This window comes from Dipodomys merriami, unplaced genomic scaffold (genome assembly GCF_024711535.1).
Source record: "Dipodomys merriami isolate MVZ:Mamm:240054 unplaced genomic scaffold, mDipMer1.0.p SCAF_179, whole genome shotgun sequence".
Classification (NCBI taxonomy): Eukaryota; Metazoa; Chordata; class Mammalia; order Rodentia; family Heteromyidae; genus Dipodomys; species Dipodomys merriami.
In genome coordinates this window covers 2,246,259-2,265,460 of record NW_027203148.1, presented here as the reverse complement: position 1 = coordinate 2,265,460, position 19,202 = coordinate 2,246,259, and the positions used below count along the sequence as shown (strand labels likewise).

Here is a 19,202-nt window from a genome sequence, read left to right as displayed (position 1 = left end):
TATTTTAGAGCAAGCTCAAACCACTTCTCAATCTCAGCAAAATGCTTGACCAGCTGTTCATCTATGCTTAAGCAAGCAGAAGAGCCACTTCCTCAGCTCTCAGGAATCTGTGACATGTGTCTGGAGATAGGGAGAGAGAACATTTTCCCTCTTTAGCCTGGCATTCCAAGAGCTTTCCTAATCCCAAACACAGTCCTCAGACAATCCCGAGGCTGGAGCCTGCATCATTCTGCCCCCTCAACATAGACCCTGAGTCTTCACAATCTCCTTTTTTCTTTTGTTTTAAAAGTAAAGCTTTCCACAGGGTTATCATAGAAGCTTGCATTGGCTTCATAAAAATCAAATATAACAGCACAAGCGCAAACAGAATAATAACAATCATAATTTCCATACCACTAGCAGTATGTGAAATGCTTTGTAGTATTCCTTTCAGATCCAACCCTTCCAACTGTTTAATAAATGTATCAGCAATATTAGAAGCATCAACCTTTGTAAATTGTTTACCAAAAATATCATGTACATTAAATTGTAACTGAGCAATCAATTGAGCAGCAGTAGAATTTTTAGATAAATACAGTTGTATTATATTCCAATCATGTAAAGATTTATTATATTTTACATTAGTAATGTAAAAGGTAGTCGAATTTTAATCACATTTTAACAATAACTGTTTTTCACAACCAATAACTTTTTTCCTAACCATCCAACTGTCTGTTTAACAACATTAATCTGTGTTTGTAATCAAGCATCAATTTCTACCTGTGAGACACACAATTCATGTGAATCCTGGTGCCATTCTTCCACAAAGTGTTTAGCTTGTAAGGAAGTGTGCAGGGCAATTCCAGACACCGCAGCAACAGTGCTAATAGCAATTAAGCTTAAAATCACAGCCACAATGGCTCCAATCATACGTTTTGTACGTTTTAGCAGTTTGGTAAAAAATTCAATAACAACACTATCCAAAGGATTTTGGGACCATTCTCTTCCTAATTTAACAGGTAGCCAAATATAACTTCCTTGTTGTAAAATCATAATACTATCACTGTCATTAAAATTAAGAGAGGAATTAACACAAGAATACAGGCGACAATTGAAACAAGAAATAGTAGGATAAAATGTAAAGTTTCCCATCAAAAATACATAAGGCAGGGATACACAAGCAGTTACATTATAAGATTTATACAAAGTAAAATTATAAGTGGACGCAGAGTTCGCAGTCCCCGAAAAACGATCCATTTGATAGCATCACGGGTTTTAGCGCCGCTGCGACCTTCCAAAGATGAGTTTGAACAGCAGTGGGTGCAGCCATGAAAGCCCATCGAGCATCTGTAATGCCTCCATCTCCCCAGGCCATCAATCGAGCTCCAATTAATGGCATCCGGCATCCTAGTAACATTTGATAAATCACATCTGGTAATATTCCATTCTAAACATGTGTTAATAAACTGTCCAAAAGGTCCCCAATTAATGAAACTATTGAACTTTTTTCCAAATGTTCCTCTGCACTCTTGCCACACAAAAGGCTTATATTTTAAATCAGTATAAGTAAAATCAGGGCACATAGGTAAGGATAACTCACCATCAAAGGTGACACTTTCCCAGCTACTATTAATGGACCAAGTAGTTAATCGCTGTAGCTGTTTTCTAGAATTGGAAGTGCGTTTCCCAGGTAAAACCCAATGTTGCCAATTCATAACCAAACAAGGAGGAGGCCCCAAACAAGCAGGCAACGAATGAGTATAGTAAGTAAAATTTAAAAAGCTACCATCATCCTTATTATAAAATGTCAAATTATTCCAAGGAGGAGATAAAATAGCAGGAACAGTATAGACGGTTATCTCCATGTCTCCCCAAACAACAGGTCCCAATAAAGGAGGGTTAGGAACAAAGGCCCAATAACTTACATTAGCATTAGCATGGACAGAGTTTACAGTAAGCAGGGCACACATGGCCAGGAACAAGTTCTCAGCTGTGACAGGTTTACCAGTGTGACAGATTTACCAGTGCGTTGTAACATCTTTTGTCCTTCTCCAGTCAACGTTTTAACCTGTCCCCAGGTGGGCAGCAGGGCTTTCTTCTTTCTCAACTGGTGGCTGATTCCTTGCAGGATACCGGGCTGTCCTCACTGGGCCACGTCTGTATCCATCTTGCAGGAAGCCAGCATTGTTTGCCATCCTGTGTAGACACAAAACCCTATCCTCGCCCCTTATGTAATAATGTTCCTAGTTGTCATTTTGTGTTCAATGTAATCTTAATCCTTATGGGAGCATTTAAATAAGGTTTTTCTGATATTTGTTCAAAATGGCGCTCAGCTCTAGTTAAAATATTTCCTTGTGGTAAGTTTAAAAAATTAAGAACAAAAAGAGCTTGATGTAAAATTGTTTTAGGATTTTGCATGGAAAACCACAAAATATCCATACCTTTATCCAACCTTTTCCTCCTTTTTAATTTTTTAATTTGTTGTTTTAGTGTGCCATGAACTCGTTTAATAAGGGCTTGTCCTTGGGGGTTATATTCTATTCCTGTAATATGTACCACATCATAAAGTTCACAAAATCTTTTAAATTTAATACTTTTATAGGCTGGTCCATTATCAGTCTTTATTTTGGCAGGCACTCCCATAATGGCAAAAGCTTCCAATAAGTGTTCTATTACATGGTTAACAGTTTCTCCCATAAGGTCAGAAGCCCAAACAAATTTAGAATAAGTATTTATTGTAACATGTACAAAGGAAAAACGGCCAAAGGCTTGCACATGGGTTATATCCATTTGCCAGAGCTCATTAGGTTGTAATCCTGGAGGATTTACTCCAGCAGGTACAACTCTTAAATGCATTGATCTGCAAATAGGACACCTTTTTATAATTTGTTTAGCTTGAGAATAAGGTATTTTATAATGCATATGTAAATAGCCAGCATTTGTATGTAAATGAGCATGATCCTGTTCAGCAGAAGCAAAACTAATTTATCAACCTGATTATTGCCATATACAAGGTACCCAGGTAATGAAGAGTGAGCCCGAATGTGAGTTACAAACACTTTGGCATTACGTTGTAGTAATGCTTGTAATTGTTTAAATAATTGGTTTAGCTGGGGTTTAGATGAATAAGTAACAGCAGTGACTGTATTAGTCACAACTCCTACAGCATAGGCAGAATCAGTAACAATATTAATATCTCCCACAAAATCTTGTAACACTTTAATAATAGCAAAAAGTTCATTGTGTTGAACTGATGTTAAAGTAGTTGTTTGTACCCAATGTTTATTTTTTGTCCAATAAGCACTTTTTGTTTTGGAGCCATCTGTAAAAATGGTAAGAGCAGTGGGAATAGGGGCCTTGGTAATTATATCATTAATAACAAATTGTTGTTTATGCAAGCAATCCCACAATCTACCCTTGGGGAAATGATAGGAAAATTGTCCAGTAAAATTTACTAATGCTATTTGTAGCATTTCAGACATGTTTAACAAATATTCTACTTGGTCTTTTGGCAAAGGAAAAATAATTTTAAATCATACCCTGATAGGGTAAATACCCATTGCCTGGCCTGTTGAATAATAATTGCCAACTGTTGTTTATAAGGCATACTATTTTTTGTAAATCTATGCTGTGTATAAATCCATTGTAATGGTAGCTCATTTTGTCCTAAAATTCTTGTTGGGTATTTCCATGTATCTAAAATATATAAATTTATGGGTTGATTTAGCATTACTCAATGTAAAAACATTTCTTTTATTCTCTGTTCTATAAATTGTAATTTTTTTAGCTTCCTTAGTTAAAGTTTTTTTGCTATGTAAATCAGGATCCCCTTGTAACAAAGAAAACAAATTATGTAACTGATAAGTAGAAATTTTTAAGGCCAGTCGCATCCAATTAATATCTCCTAATAGCTTTGGAAAATTATTTAACATGTGTAATTGATCACGTCATAAAGATATTTTTTGAGGTGTCACTGTTTGTCTAGAAACAACATATCCTAAATATTTTACCACCGTATCCTTTTGTATTTTTTAGGTGCTATCATTAATCCAAAATCTTTAAATATAAAGGGAAAGCATCTTTTATAGGAATTTTTTTATTGTTTATTTTTGATCTATACTCCCTTGCCCAGTGCTCCCCTTTTTAACATTTAGGGTAAATTTTTGGTCTTCTCTTGTTAACTCCAGTAGCTTTTTTACAACTTTTTTTTATTTGACCACATCCAAAACACTTTAGATTAGAGGGTTTTGTTTGCAAAGCATGCCAGGTAGTGGCCATAGTTTCAGCAAACACCTGCATACGCCTGGATTAAGATATAATATCTCTGCAGACCCTCAAATATGTATTCACATCCCCAGATTCTTTAATAGGCAATAGGGCCCGTCTACAGTCCTCATTAGCATTCTCATAAGCCAACATGCGCAGCAGTTGTTGACTTGCAGCCTCTCCCACAACAGTACGTTCCAAGGTCAATTTCAATCGCGATAAAAATTTAACATAGGGTTCATTAGGTTTTTGAATTACTTTAGTCCAAAAGCCATAATGCTCTCCTACCGGTCAAATCCTTTCCCATGACTCAATACCTATGTCTCTTAACTGCTCATGGATCTCTTCAGGAGAGTTCACTTGCATATGAGCATCTGCATATAGTTCTGTTCCACAAAACATGGGAAAGGTTATGACCTGTAGGCGTGGGTTACTGCTCTGTGCATTTTGTCTAGCCCTTTCTGTACATAACTCAGTAAACCACATTTGCTATCGTAGGTATTCAGGTTCCTTAAGCAAGGCTCTACAAAGCATCTTCCAATCCTCAGGAGCAAAATTATTGTAATGTTGAGCAAGCCCATTAAGCAATTCCTTAACATAATGAGACTGCTGACCATAGAACGTCACTGCCTTCGTGAGTTTACCAATATCATCAACAGCAACACCTTTATATCTGGCTGGTTGAGCTATACCATTCATAGGGCGTGGTCGAATTACAGGATAAGAAAAAATAAACATTTCATCATCAAACTCACTGTCTGAGCCCTCTGTTTTGTGAGGGAGTGACGCTATAAAGATTGCATCGGCCAGCGGAGGAGCCAAAGGCTGCTTTACTTTCACTTTCTCAGGTTCTCCTTTCACTCTGCTAGTTTCCAACTCCATATGTTGTAATTTTGATAAAATCAATTCCATTTGCTCAGACATTTAATTACACTTTCAGTTTGTTCCTTTTAAGCCTTTTTTACCTCTTGTTTTTTCTCTGTTAATTGCAATGCATCCTTATCTATTGCGTCCTTAACCTCAGAGTCCAATTGTAAATCTACAATAGAAGGAGTGGCCTCTTTCTTTAAGTCCGCTATTAATCTTTCCTCATTCAAGACTTTAAAAAGGGTATGTAAAATAGCCCAAATGGACCAAAATCTAATAGGAATCTTTTCCCCTTCTCAAACAGCTCTTTCTACATTATTTTTTACTCGTTTCCAATTATCAACATATAATGTTCCTTCATAGGGGAACCAAGGATTCCATTCCCTAACTACATTAATACACATTTCTATGTCAGAAGAAGAAATATTTACACCATAAGCAGCAAGTAAATGTTTAAGCATATGTAAGTACGGAGTAGACCTAACTTGTCCCATCACCCTGTAATTAAAAGTACTTACCTGAATATCCCTTCCTGAATTCAACAATGCAGGGTCCCTGTTCAGGCGCCAATCGTCAACTTCTAGTGCGTCGAGGTCCCTGGGTAAGGGTCACGAAATCACCAGGACACGGGATGCAGCGTGCAAACAGCAATTGCCACTGCATGCTGTGTTTTATTGTTAGTGGGTATTTAAAGACAAGCAAGCATAATCTTTGCCAAGATGTGGTTAGAAAACATTCACACAAAAAATTTCCACAGATACATTTTTACTTAACCTATGAGACAATGTCTAGGTATATTATTATCTAAACTATTTTAGAGCAAGCTCAAACCACTTCTTCAATCTCAGGAAAATGCTTGTCCAGCTGTTCATCTATGCTTAAGCAAGCAGAAGAGCCACTTCCTCAGCTCTCAGGAATCTGTGACATGTGTGTGAGGGTGTGTTCAAAGTACAGCATCAGACAATATGTTGGATACCTTGAGAAAAAACTGCATTAAAACATTCTGGGACTATCATACAAGCAGAAGCCCATTACGCTGACTCTAATCAGCCACAACATCATCAATTTAGGGAGTATTTTCCAAGAGCATACTGAGAAAAAAGGGCTCATCACAATTAGTGTTCAGGTTGAAGTAATGACAATCACATAGCTTTTCTTATAAGTCTTCATTTATTTTGGAGCATTAAAGTGGGAAAAGCCAAGTAAATATTTTGCATGTATCTAAATTAAGTGGGATGTATTATATTGGTCTTTCTTTAACGTGGAAGTTATAGGTTATGTCTTTTTATACTGTAAGTTGGGACAATTATCTGCTTTCTGTTATTTTATTTTCTTCCCCTTCTTTTGCCTTTCCACTTAAAGAGACATATTTGAGCTTGCAATTCTAAATCCTTCAAAATTATCTGAATTTCTTCATACTTCTGGCAGCCTCCTATATCTTTCTCAAGGGAATATCTTCTCACTACCATTTTTATCCCATATGATATTGGATATCTCCTGCCTAATTCAGTGCAAGATTAGACTCATCCAGATATCTCAACACTTGTACCACCATAAAATCCTATCTTACTTAGAAATCATGATTTTAGTATGTCTGGTGGCATCTGTCATTTTTGAATGACCCTAATTGATACTTACATGCAAGCATGTTTTAAACCAATATGCCTCTCAGTAGATGAATGAATCGGCAAAATGTGGTATATATATATATATATATATATATATATATATATATATATATATATATATATATATGGTGGAATTCTATGCTTCCAATTCATAAGAAAATGGAAAGACTTGGAAAAATCCTAAGTAAAATAAGCAAGACACAAAGAAACAGATTTCATGGTTTCCCTCATGCAATAAGTAAGAAATGTCTAACATAGTCCTAGCAGATGAGCAGAATGGCTCAAGAGCTATGTATATATGATCATATAAGATCATGCTGAGCAAAATGAACTCCTAGATATGGAAACAGAGGTTTTTCTTTGTGGTTGTGGTTTTTAATGTACAATGTGATTTCTTTTTTTCATTTGTGTTTTTCCCCTATGTTTTATTCCCTGCTGTATTTGATTTCAGGACCCTGTGTATTGTATATACAGTTATCTTAATTTGTCAAGGGAAGAGGAACAACAAAATGATGAGACAAAGGGCAAACCAGTGCAATAGCAATACTCACAAGACAATATGTCGGAAATTTACATTACAACTTGTGAGGGGTATTGGAGTGAAGGAAAAGTGTGAGAAAAATGAGGGGGGAGGTAAAAAAGTTCGACATGTTATGTATTTACTACCTTACAGTTACTGCAACTCCTTCAATACATCACCTTGACAATAAAATTAAATAAAAAAAATAAGCACATAAAATATAATTTCACTGTATTGGTATAGTAAAATTATTCTATGTGTACTAACTTTTTTAAAAATGAACACTATTTGGCATCTATTTGAATTCATTACCCCTTCTTTTCAGAGGGTCATCAACTTGAATGTTATCCAATATTTTCACAATATACTTGCCACTATATTGAAAAAAACATAATTTTAGTATTGTCCCATAGTAAAACAGAAAAGTTTAATTCTATGGAAACTGCTAACTTTTAAAACTGAATAATTAAGAGGACAGAATACATATTTTCTTCAAAATTCCTATGACTACTAACTACTCATTTTCAAATTCTGAACGTTCTGTACCAGAGACATTCAAAACAGTACCTGTTTGCATGTTACTTAATTCTGCAATAGATGCAAATTCCAATGGGGTGGTACATATTGAGAAGTCAACAGAAAAAATAGCCACATTCTGGTAGAGGATAAAACTATAAAATATCTGTAATACTTAATTCCTCAAGAGTAAACATTTGTTCATCAGAGTAAGCTATTATTTCCATGACCAACAATCCCACACTTTTATGTCATAAAGTTATCCTAACCCAACAGTTTCCAACTTGTAATGTGCACGTTAATATTCCCTAAACTTACAATATGACTAGCTTATCATTATTGTGAAAAAATACTGCACTTCTGCTAATGTGATGCCCTTCCTCTTGTGGAAAGAACACTACACTAAACTTTGCTGCAACATTTCCCCCCCAGTAGTATTCTTGAAATCAGAACACTTGCAAATATTTATATTTATTTTTAATCTATTATAGATATTCCAGAGACTAAGATCGGAAGATTATGGTTCAAAGCCCACCCAGGCAGGAAGTTTCCTTAGATTCTTTTCTCCAATAAACTGCTCAAGAAAAGCCAGACACAAGTGACACTGAGGTTGAAGTGGTAGGGCATGAGCCTTGAGCAAAAACAGGCACAGAGAGAATGGCCAGGCCAAGAGTTCAAGCCCTAGGACAAAACAAAAAACAAAAACAAAATAAAAACAAACCCCAACCCTAGCATTTTTCTCATTGTATACAGAGGCACATAATTAAGGAAATTGCTTCCTGTGTTACAAATAGATAAAAGAACCAAGATGTCACACACTTGCTCTCTTCACACCATGTTACACCAAAGCCTCAAAAAGTTGCTTTTTCTAAATTTATAAATTGGTATCATCCATTTGTCGGCAACTCTGTCCAGATTATTCACGTTATCATTTTATACATGAACTTCTGGAATTATGTATAAACTAAGTCCTAATTATACCTTGCTTGAAAGAATATTTTAGGCAAATAGAATGCCAGAATCATTTGTGAATTTGTCAATTAAACCCTCTACTTAAAAAGAATTTTGTAGTATTCTATAGAATATGAAATTACAAACAAAACCAAAAAATTTATTTTAAATCTAAATTCTAATTTAGCAAGGTCTACAAAGTCTTACATTAGATGAACTTTGCTATTTCTCCAGGTTTAAACTTTTGTAAGCCTTCAAGATTTCTTTGGAATCCAACAGAATGATACTTACTTTTTCAAATTTTTGGTTGGGAAATCATGAGCCATTTCACATCTAGGAATATTCTGTAAAGAAGAGAGTATTAAAAACACAACTGAAGATTATATATGACTTACATTTCAATAGGAAACGACTTCTCAAAACATAATGACAAAATTATCCCAAACTTCTAACTGTGAATCCCTTTCTTGTTATTTGGTATGTTTCATTGAGACAAAATTATACTACCTGGTCCAGGGAAGGTATCACTATGTAATTACACTCTCTAATCTCCTGTCTTAGTCTGAGTGCTAGAATTCCAGGCTTGTATCACATTGCCCTGCCATAGTTTGTTGGTTTATTTAATCTAGATACAGATTAGCAATTCTGAACTTCTCCAATGATATTATTCACTAGACTGACTGCTCAGACTGTTTATGTACTATTTTCAAAGATGTTCTAATATTTGACACAGTATATGAACATTTTCAGATGCACCCGCAGGGGTCTCTGATTCATTCCTCATTGGATCTGATCCCTTTAATAATGATTACTTGACTTTCTTACTATCTCTCGTCCCTATCTATGTAATATACTCAAACATTTTTGAAGAAAGTTCACTTGAGGACTTTCTCATAGTAAAAATTATCATTTGATCTAGTCTTACTCAGGACATATTTTCTATTGTTTTCTAACTTTTCTGCACATTCTGAGAGTTGTTTCATTTGTGTATGTGTGTTTGCACATAGAAGTGTCTCTGTATGTATGTGTATGTTTGTATGCAAAATCCTCAAGCTCTTATTCAACAATCTTGCTCATGACTAGTATTCCATCACTTGAGGCAACCTTCCAATCCAGGTTTTTGGCTGGTTAATTATAGATAGTGTCTCAGAGACTGTTCTTCCCAGGCTGGATGCACACTCAACTTTCCAGACTCCTTTATATTCTTAGGTTTTATTTTTCCAGGAGTATCAACTTTTTTTTTTTTTTTATGGATCCGGTCACGGGGCCTGAACTCTGGGCCTGGGCGCTGTCCCTCAGCTCTTCAGCTCAAGGCTAGCACTCTACCACTTGAGCCACAGCACCACTGCCAGCTTTTTTCTTTTTGCTTATGTGGTGCTGAGGAATCTAACCCAGGCCGTCATGCATGCAAGGCAAGTGCTCTACCACTGAACCACCTTCCCACCCCAGGAGTATCAATTTTTAAACTAGAAATATTTTTTGAGTGTGAAGTCTAAGTTCTAGCCCATATTTTTAACTCAAGGATTCATATAAAGATAGATGAAGATACACATTACAGATCCTGAGTGTACACTGTTAGAAATGTGATCTTAAACCATGTGCCAGTGGCTCACACTTATAATGCTAGCTACTCAGGAGGCTGAGATCTGAGGGTTGCAGTTCAAATCCAGCACGAGTAGGAAACAATAGCAAGAAAGAAACAAGTTGGGGATGGGAAGGTAGCTCAGTGGTAGAGAGCTTGCCTTGCATGCATGAGGCCCTGGGGTCAATTCCTCAGCACCACATAAGCAAAAAGAAAAAAGCTGGAAGTGGCACTGTGGCTCAAGTGGTAGAGCGCTAGCCTTGAGCTGAAGAGCTGAGGGACAGCACCCAGGCCCAGAGTTCAAGCCCCACGACCAGAACCCCCCACCAAAAAAAGAAACAATAAATTGTGTCCCTATCTTGGGGTTCATTTCACTTAACACCATCTTATATGGCCATATGTACATGGATAATGTTTTTATAAGTCATTTAAATTCCATATTTTGTCTTTACTAAGTTGTCTCTGAAACACGTGTTATCTCATGTCCAATGATGTCTTTGTGCTATTTCAATGTTTTCCCTTATTTGCAATAACTAGTATATGTCTGAGTCAAGCAGTAAAGGTCAGATAAGATGATGTTAGGGGAATGAACCCCAAGATAAATATTCAAATGTTTTTTTTTGTTTTTTTTCCTTTCATGTAATTGTTTCTAACATATTATAAGTTTATTTCTTTGTTGCTTTGTATGTCCCTTCCCCACCGTATAACCCATGCTTTCACTGTATTTTATGTTGGTATTTGTGGAAGGGAAGGGAAAAAACAAATTGCTTAACTAGGGATACAGGTGGACCCATTGCAATAATGAGATGTACAAGTAGTTATGTCAAAAACGAACTTTACAACTTTGGTGTGGTGTGGGGGGTAGATCGGGTGGGGGGAAGGGGAGTATGGGAAGGGATTGGAGGGGAAACAAAGAGGAGGCAACAATGCTTGATAAGAAATGTACTCCTGTGATGGGAAGGTGGCTCAGTGGTAGAGCACTTGCCTTGCATGCATGACGGCCTGGGTTTGATTCCTCAGCACCACATAAGCAGAAAATAAAAAAGCCGGAAGTGGTGCTACGGCTCAGGTGGTAGAGCACTAGCCTTGAGCTGAAGAGCTGAGGGACAGCGCCCAGGCCCAGAGTTCAGGCCCCATGACCGGATCAAAAAAAAAAAATGTACCAGTTTTCTTGCCCATGTAATTGTAACTCCTCTGTATAGTATTCTCACAATTAAAAAAAAGAGAAAGACTGAAAAGCTCAGAAGACATTTTGCTTTTACCGGCATGGTTCAACTAAAACCAGAAAACAGTTCTTTACATTTATATAAACTATTATATCTAGTGAGGATTTAAAAAGTTTTAGCATATATATTTTAAATTTTATGTCAAAATATTTGTTTATTTTTAATTTTTGTCAGTTGTGGGGTTTGAAATCTGGGCCTGGACGCTGTCCTTCAGCTCTTCACCTCAAGACTAGTGCTCTACCATTTGAACCACTGCCAGTTTTCTGGTGGCTCATTGGAGATAAGAGTCTCACGGACTTTCCTGCGTAGGCTGGCTTTGAACCATGATTCTCAGCTCTCAGACTCCTTACTAGCTAGGATTACAAATATGAACCACTGGCACCTACCTACATAATTATATTTTGCACATTTATGAGGTATGGTGTGGTAATCCCATTCATTTATATCTTGTGTAATTATCAAGCTATATCATATCCATTAGTTTCTGTGTGTAACATTTCTTTTTAGTGAGACTGCTCAACCCTTATCTTTTCGCTGTGATGAAATATATATTCTTAACTATAATCACTTTGCTTCTTGTGGTATACAATTAATATATTTACTTTTAGTCATGGAAGTCCGCTAATTAAGGTTATATAAAACATGAATTGTAAAGTGAAAAAAATGGTTCCATTACTTGTTTTATCAAAACAATTATGCCTTTTTTCAATTATATTTCTGTGGGAATGTATAATATTCATTGATTTAACAGTTAAAATTGATAACAGTTGATTCAAACTTGTATTTGAAAATTGCACACAACACAAATATACTTCCACTTTCTTCTACCACATAATTAAAATAACAGTATAGCAAAGCTTGGTGTTAGAGGCTCATGTGTAGAATCCTAGAAACTCAGGAGGCTAAGAACTGAAGTTTTGTTTCAATGTCAGTCTAAACAGACAAAAATGTGAAAACTTGACTCAGACATATACTAGATATTGCAAATAAGGGAAACCATGGGAAATATGCTTCTTTGGGCCTGGCTTACTTCACTTAATATAATTTTTCCAAGTCTTTCTATTTCCTAAAAAATGGGGCAATGTCATTCTTTCTGATGGAGGCATAGAATTCTATTGTGTATATATACCAATTTTCTTGATCCATTCATCTACTGAGGGGCATCTGGGTTGGTTCCATATCTTAGCTATGGTGAATAATGCTGCAATAAACATAGTCGTGCTGGTAGCTTTAGTGTGGTCTTGTTTGTGATCATTTCGTTAAATGCCCAAAAGTGGGATTGTTGGGAAACAGGGGAGCTCTATGTGGAGTCTTTTGAGGAACCTCCATACTGTTTTCCAAAGTGGTTGAACAAGTTTACACTCCCACCAACAATGCAGTATAGTTCTCTTCTGTCCACATCCCCTCCAGCATTTGTTTTCATTAGAGTTCTTGATTATAAACGCACTCATTATCTTGCCCATGTAATTTTAACCCCTCTGTACAATATTTTCACAATAAAAAAAATAAAAAATACAAAAAAAATGTGAAAACTTATCCCCAATTATCCAGCAAGAAGGAGAAGGTAAAGATGTGGCTCAAGGAATAGTGTCATCACCCATGAGCAAAAAATACAATGGAGACCATTAAACATAGAGTTCAAGCCCTAAAATTGCATATACACAGAAGACAACAATAAAAAGTACTGTGAACATCAATAATGAAGACAAAATAGTAGAAAAGATAATGAGAAATGTTGTGTTAACATCTGGAGGACAGAAAGCATTTGACAGAATTTTGATTCATGAGAGGGAAAAATCAAAGTCTCATTTGTACAATCTCATTGTATCTATTTGTGTTGGAACCTGGCTATTGGGTAACATGTGAAAATGTAGATTGGATTACCTGACATACCAGACATTGCCTGTGACTATACACCATCCCACTCTGCAAAAATCTAAACTTGTGCTTGTTAATTTAAATAAAACCTCATGTTAGAGACTGTTTGGTTCACATAGACAAGGGTCCTTATTTTGAGGCTTCAGACCAGTGCTTTTGTTTATAACCACTCCTGCTTTACGCCCTTCTTAGCTGGCACCAAGCCAAGACTTTGAGCTATAGACCCCACTGCCTTAATCCCTCCCTTTCTCCAGCTAAAACTCATTTCACATGCTATCTATGTCTTAGCATTAGTTGTTTTCTTTCTAATCCCCACCAGAAAACTCTTATATACATGTAAATCTACTATAAATAACCTAGTTAGAAAAGGTAGTAAGTGTTTAGCATTGGCTGAGGCTCTCATCTGTAGATTTGCTCCTTAATAAATCTGTGCTACACTATCTCTTCTCCATGGCTTTTGAGTCTGACAACTGATTGGTTTGGTTTGATGTAATCCCATTTATCCAGACTTACTTTGATTTGTTGTGCTTCGTGATCTTTGGAAGTTTTGACCTATGCCAAGGGGCCCACGTGTTTCCCCTAACCCTTCCTATAACATTTTCAAGGAATCTGGACTTACATTGAGGTCTTCGATCCATTTGGAATTGATTCTGGTGCAGGGGGATATATAAGGATATAACTACAGTTTTCTGTGTACAGCCAGTTCTACCAGCACAATTTTTTGAAGAGGCTGTTGAGGAGCTTGAGGCCTGAGTGACTCCATCTTGAGCTAGATGTCATCTTCTGAAGTATGAGTTATGCAGCTGACCATGAGCCCGGCCTGGGAATGAACAGAAGAAGCAATTCCTTGGCAACTAGGAACATAAACTATCCTTGGGGAAACCGCAGGCCGGCAGATGCTGGAGGGCATGGTGACCCCCGCAGTTAGGCCACAGGTGGTGTTTGTTTAAAAAAGGAACCCTGCAGTTTAGCAAGTGTGTCCTTGAGACTCCCTGTGGTGCAAGCCAACCAGTTTAAAGTACTTCAACCCTCTGATCTAACCAACAACCTGTTTCTGCTTTGTAGTGCGCCAATCATACTATAGAATTGTATTAAGAGTTTCCCCACGATGTGTTATAATTTGTTGTAAGATGCTATGATGTATACAAAGTCCCTGCCTTCCCTAAAAATTGTATAAAAAGTACTATAACCCTGGTCTCGGGGCCTCTCAGCGTCATGGGCTGTGGGGGGACCAAGTTCCAGCTTGCAATAAAGACTCCTTTGCTTTTACATTGTTGATGGTCTCTGGTGGTCTTTTGGGTAAGGATTTCCAAATTCAGTTTTACATTTGGTGCATTGGCCGGGAATCCCCCCAAAGCCCACCCAGACGCATTAACCAAGGAGTCATGAGAAGCCCGGCAAGTAAGTAGAGGCATTGCCATTCTGAAATCATCTGGTATTTGAGTTCCCTGCAGGTTCTGTATTGGGGTTGGCAAGAGGTCTTGGTGGACGTGCTATAAGACAGCCAACGGGGCCGGTGGGAGTTGTCCCTCAGATTTCCTGGGGGGTAAACTATCCACTAGTGCAGAAGCTTGAGTCTGGCACTTTCTGACTGATAGTTTACAGGGTAGGCTATCCACTAGTGTGGACATTTGGGCCCATTTGTAGTCCAGCACTTTCTGACTGACAGTCTACAATGCACATGCTGTGAACATGTCTTGTCTCAGGGTTCAGTGTTTTGTCTGTGTGTCTTTTGGAATTCTTGGAATGTTTCTCCTCCCAGATTCATCCTGATGCAAGGGCTCAGAGGAGACTGGCTAACACCCCCTTAATATCTGTTTCTCTCTAGCTCCTTCTTTTTTTATGAAACTGCCACTGACCACCTGCAAGTGGCACCAGCAAGATCTTAGCCTCGGGCCTTAGCCCAGGGGGTCTGAGTACGGGGGAGAACCTGTCAGTCTGAGGGGACAGCCACTAGGAACTTCTTTCCCTTGCCCCAAGATGACTGGGAATTCTCCTCTGCCTTGGAAGACTCCTGGGTCAATGTTTGCAGGAATCAAAAAGAAAAATCTTCCCGAGGTGAGTAGAGGGGGTCCGAGTCCCCTGGTAAGTGAGTGATGTTGAGATGTTGCCCCATTCACTGAGACCTGATTTCGTCTTTGTGGCCACTTGTCTGTCTTGTTTACTTTGGTGTGTTTTCTGTTCTATGTTTTCTGAGGTAGGGAAGTTCTGGGTGACAGTGGCAGGCTCACTCAGCAAACTCTGGATTCAGCTTGAGAACAGCACAGATTTCTGGGGGCCCATTAGTCCCCAACTCAGCCTTTGGTTGTTGTTTTGTCTAGTTCCGTTTTAGAATTGGTACCAGTTTTAAATGTGAATCCTTGGTTTTTGTGTTTATCAGTGTTTTTGATATTTATTTGAACATCTCTGGGGGAATTAAAGTCTCAGCCTCCGGCTGGGCTTGGTCACAGACCTGCTAAGTCTCCCTCCCCCCTTCTTTTGTTACCAAGCAGCCAAGAGGAGTGGCATGGACAAGCCTCAGGTGCACCTTCTCCTGGTGGAGGCTGCTGGAGAGGTTAGGGTGTAGATAGCAGTGAGCCTGGTCTGGACTTTCAGCTGCTCCAGACAGCTTAACAATTTGTAAAGTGCTTTTGTCAAAATTGGGTAAAAATCAGGCCCGTTCAGTTTCAGGTGACCCCCTCACCCAGCCCTCCTCCAACAGAAGGGATTCAAAAGACTGATTAGTGAAATACCTTGCTAAACAAGCAAGCCCTGGAAAAATGAAGCTCAACAAAGGTACTTCGTTTAAAAGAAATATTGTCTTAAAATTTTTTTAAAAACTTTAGAAAATGTACGTACAACTGATTTTGATTTTTTGTGTGCTTTAAGATCTGTGTGAGTGTTTTGTATGTGTTTATGAACATGTTCAAGATAAGAGTTGTCAGCATGCTGTAACAATGGGTGAGTTTAAGTTTAAAATTCAAAAGGTTATGAGGTTTGGACATTACCAAAAATTTTAAGGAATCTTCACATTGTTTTTAACGGCTTTTTAAGGATTCTTTAACTTAAAAAATAGAAAATCTGGTGTTGAGTTCTAATTTTATTCCCTTGTGGTCAGAGAGAATGCAAGGTTTCTGAATTTGGACAAGTTTGCTTTGTGGCCTAAAATGTGGTCTATTTTAGAAAATGTTCCATGTGCTGTTGAGAAAAACGTGTATTCTTGTGGAGAGCTGCGGGACCCACGACCAAAGACGGCCAGGCAGTAAGGAGTGGCCACAAAAGCAACATTGTAGCTCCTTGGTAAGATGGCGCTGGCTCCCGCCTTCTGTCTTCCCGGTGACAAGTGCTCTCTGTAAAAAAAACTCCTTATATGGCTATGACTTGGTTCCTAGTTTGCTTCCGTGTTTGCGACCCTATCGGTATATGCCACGTGGTGCTTCAGGATTGGCCATCCAGGAGACTTATAACCAGAGCGCGGGGGGGGGGGGGGGGGGGGCGGGGGGACAGAGAAGCAGGAAGAAGCGGGCAGAAGAAGCAGGAGAGAAGATGTTGTAAAAGGTCCTGAATAAACCGCATTGAGAAGAATCCCGGGTCGCGTCTTCCTTGCTGGTCGAGGTGGTCGCGACATATTCTTATGCTGCTGGGTGAAATTTTCGGCAGATGTCTGTTAAATCTAGTTGATCTTTGCAGTTGTTTAGATCTGCGGTTTCTTTGTTGAGTTTTTGCTGAGTTGATCTATCTAGTTGGGAAAGTGGTGTGTTAAAATCCCCAACAATTAATGTCTTTGGATCTATGTAGGATTTGAAGGAAAGTAGTGTTTCTTGGATAAATTTGGGTGCTCCGTTGTTTGGTGAATAGATATTTAGAATTGTAATATCCTCCTGAAGGAGAGATCCCTCAATTAGTATGTAGTGACATTCTTTGTCTCTTCTCACGAATTTTAATTTGAAGTCTATTTTATCTGATATTAGGATTGCAATTCCTGCCTGTTTGTGGGGGCCATATCACCTTGCACCAGAATCAACTCCAAATGGATAAAAGACCTCGAGTCAAAGCAGACACTCTGAAAACATTACAGGATGGAATAGGAGAAATGCTAGGTCTCCTTGGCACAGGCTGAAAATTTTTTAATAGAGACCCAGAAACACAACAAATCAAAGAAAGGTTGGACAAATGAGATTGCATGAAGTTAGAGAGCTTCTGCATGGCAAAGGACATAGCTAGCAAGATCAATAGAAAGCCTACGGATTGGGAGATCTTCACTAGCCATACAATGGACAAGGGTCTCATATCTAATATATACTTAGAACTCAAAAAATTAAATCCCCCGACAACAAATCCTCAAAGAAACAACTGCCCAATAACTAAGTGGGCTAAAGACTTAAAGAGAAACTTCTCTGAAGAGGAAAGAAGGATGGCCAATCAACACATGAAGAAATGCTCAACCTCTCTAGCCATAAAAGAAATGCAAATCAAAACAACATTGAGGTACCACCTCACTCCAGTTAGAATGGCTGAAATCAAGAACTCTAAAAACAACAGATGCTGGAGGGGATGTGGAAAGAAGGGAACCTTACTGCATTGTTGGTGGTCATGTAAAGTTGTTCAACCACTTTGGAAAGTAGTATGGAGGTTCGTCCAAAGACTCCACATAGAGCTCCCATATGACCCAGCAATCACACTTTTGGGCATTTACCCAAAAGTATACAAACAAGACCACCAGCACGACTATGTTTATTGGAGCACTATTTACTATAGCTAAGTTATGGAACCAACCCAGATGCCCCTCAGTAGATGAATGGGTCAAGAAAATGTGGTATATATACACAATGGAATTCTATGACTCCATCAGAAAGAATGACATTGCCCCATTTGTTAGGAAGTTGAAAGACTTGGAAAAAATTATATTAAGTGAAGTAAGCGAAGCCCAAAGAAACATAGGTCCCATGGTTTCCCTTATTTGCAATATCTAGTATATGTCTGAGTCAAGCAGAAAAGGTCAGATCAGGTGATGTTAGGAAAATGAACTCTAAGATATGTATTCAAATGTGTTTTTTTCTTTCATGCATTTGTTTCTAATGCATTTATAAGATTATTTCTTTGTTGCTTTGTATGTCCCTCCCCCACAGTATAACCCCTGCTTTCACTGTATTTGATGTCGGTATAATTTGTGGAGGGGAAGGGGAAACACAAGTCGTTTAAATAAGGATACAGGTGGACCCGTTGCAACAATGAAAAGTACAAGCTTTCATGTGGAAAACCAACTTTACAACTTTGTTGAGGGGGGGAGGGGCGGGAAGGATTGGGTGGGGGGGTGGGGGGAGGCTGGGAAGGGATGGAAAGGGGAAACAAAGGAGGAGGCTACAATGCTTGATAAGAAATGTACTCATTATCTTGCCCATCTAATTGTAACCCCTCTGTACAGTATTTTCACAATAAAAATAAATAAAAATTAAAAAATTAGAAATCTGGTATTTTAAAATCTAATATTTTAAAATGCATAAGGCTGTTTATACTGTAATCAAGATATCTGGGTTAACACAAATACATTGGCTGTTTGGAATTTAGTTCCTTGGCTAAAATTTGGGGATAAATATTAGAAATTTAAGTGTAAAGGTTAGTTTAACACTGTCAAAGATGTTACCTGTTCTTTCTGTCTAAAACTGTGTATTTCATTCAAGAACCAAGAGATAAGAAAAGGGAAAACTTAGAAACCAACAGAAGACCTGTCTTTAGGGGTGAGGAGTGAACAGGCAGAAGCGCAGTTCAGCTGGTCATGTATGGTGGGACAGGATCTGAGGAAGTCCACA

At 38.0% G+C, this 19,202-nt stretch overlaps 1 long non-coding RNA gene across 1 annotated transcript; it reads left to right on the top strand.

Moving 5' to 3' along the window:
* Nucleotides 1-15,945: 15,945 nt before the first annotated feature.
* On the top strand, nt 15,946-17,492 carry LOC138829906 (uncharacterized). Its single transcript, XR_011372781.1, has 3 exons — nt 15,946-16,188; nt 16,576-16,692; nt 17,364-17,492. It is a non-coding gene; the product is annotated as an uncharacterized lncRNA (long non-coding RNA).
* The last annotated feature ends 1,710 nt before the right edge of the window (nt 17,493-19,202 follow it).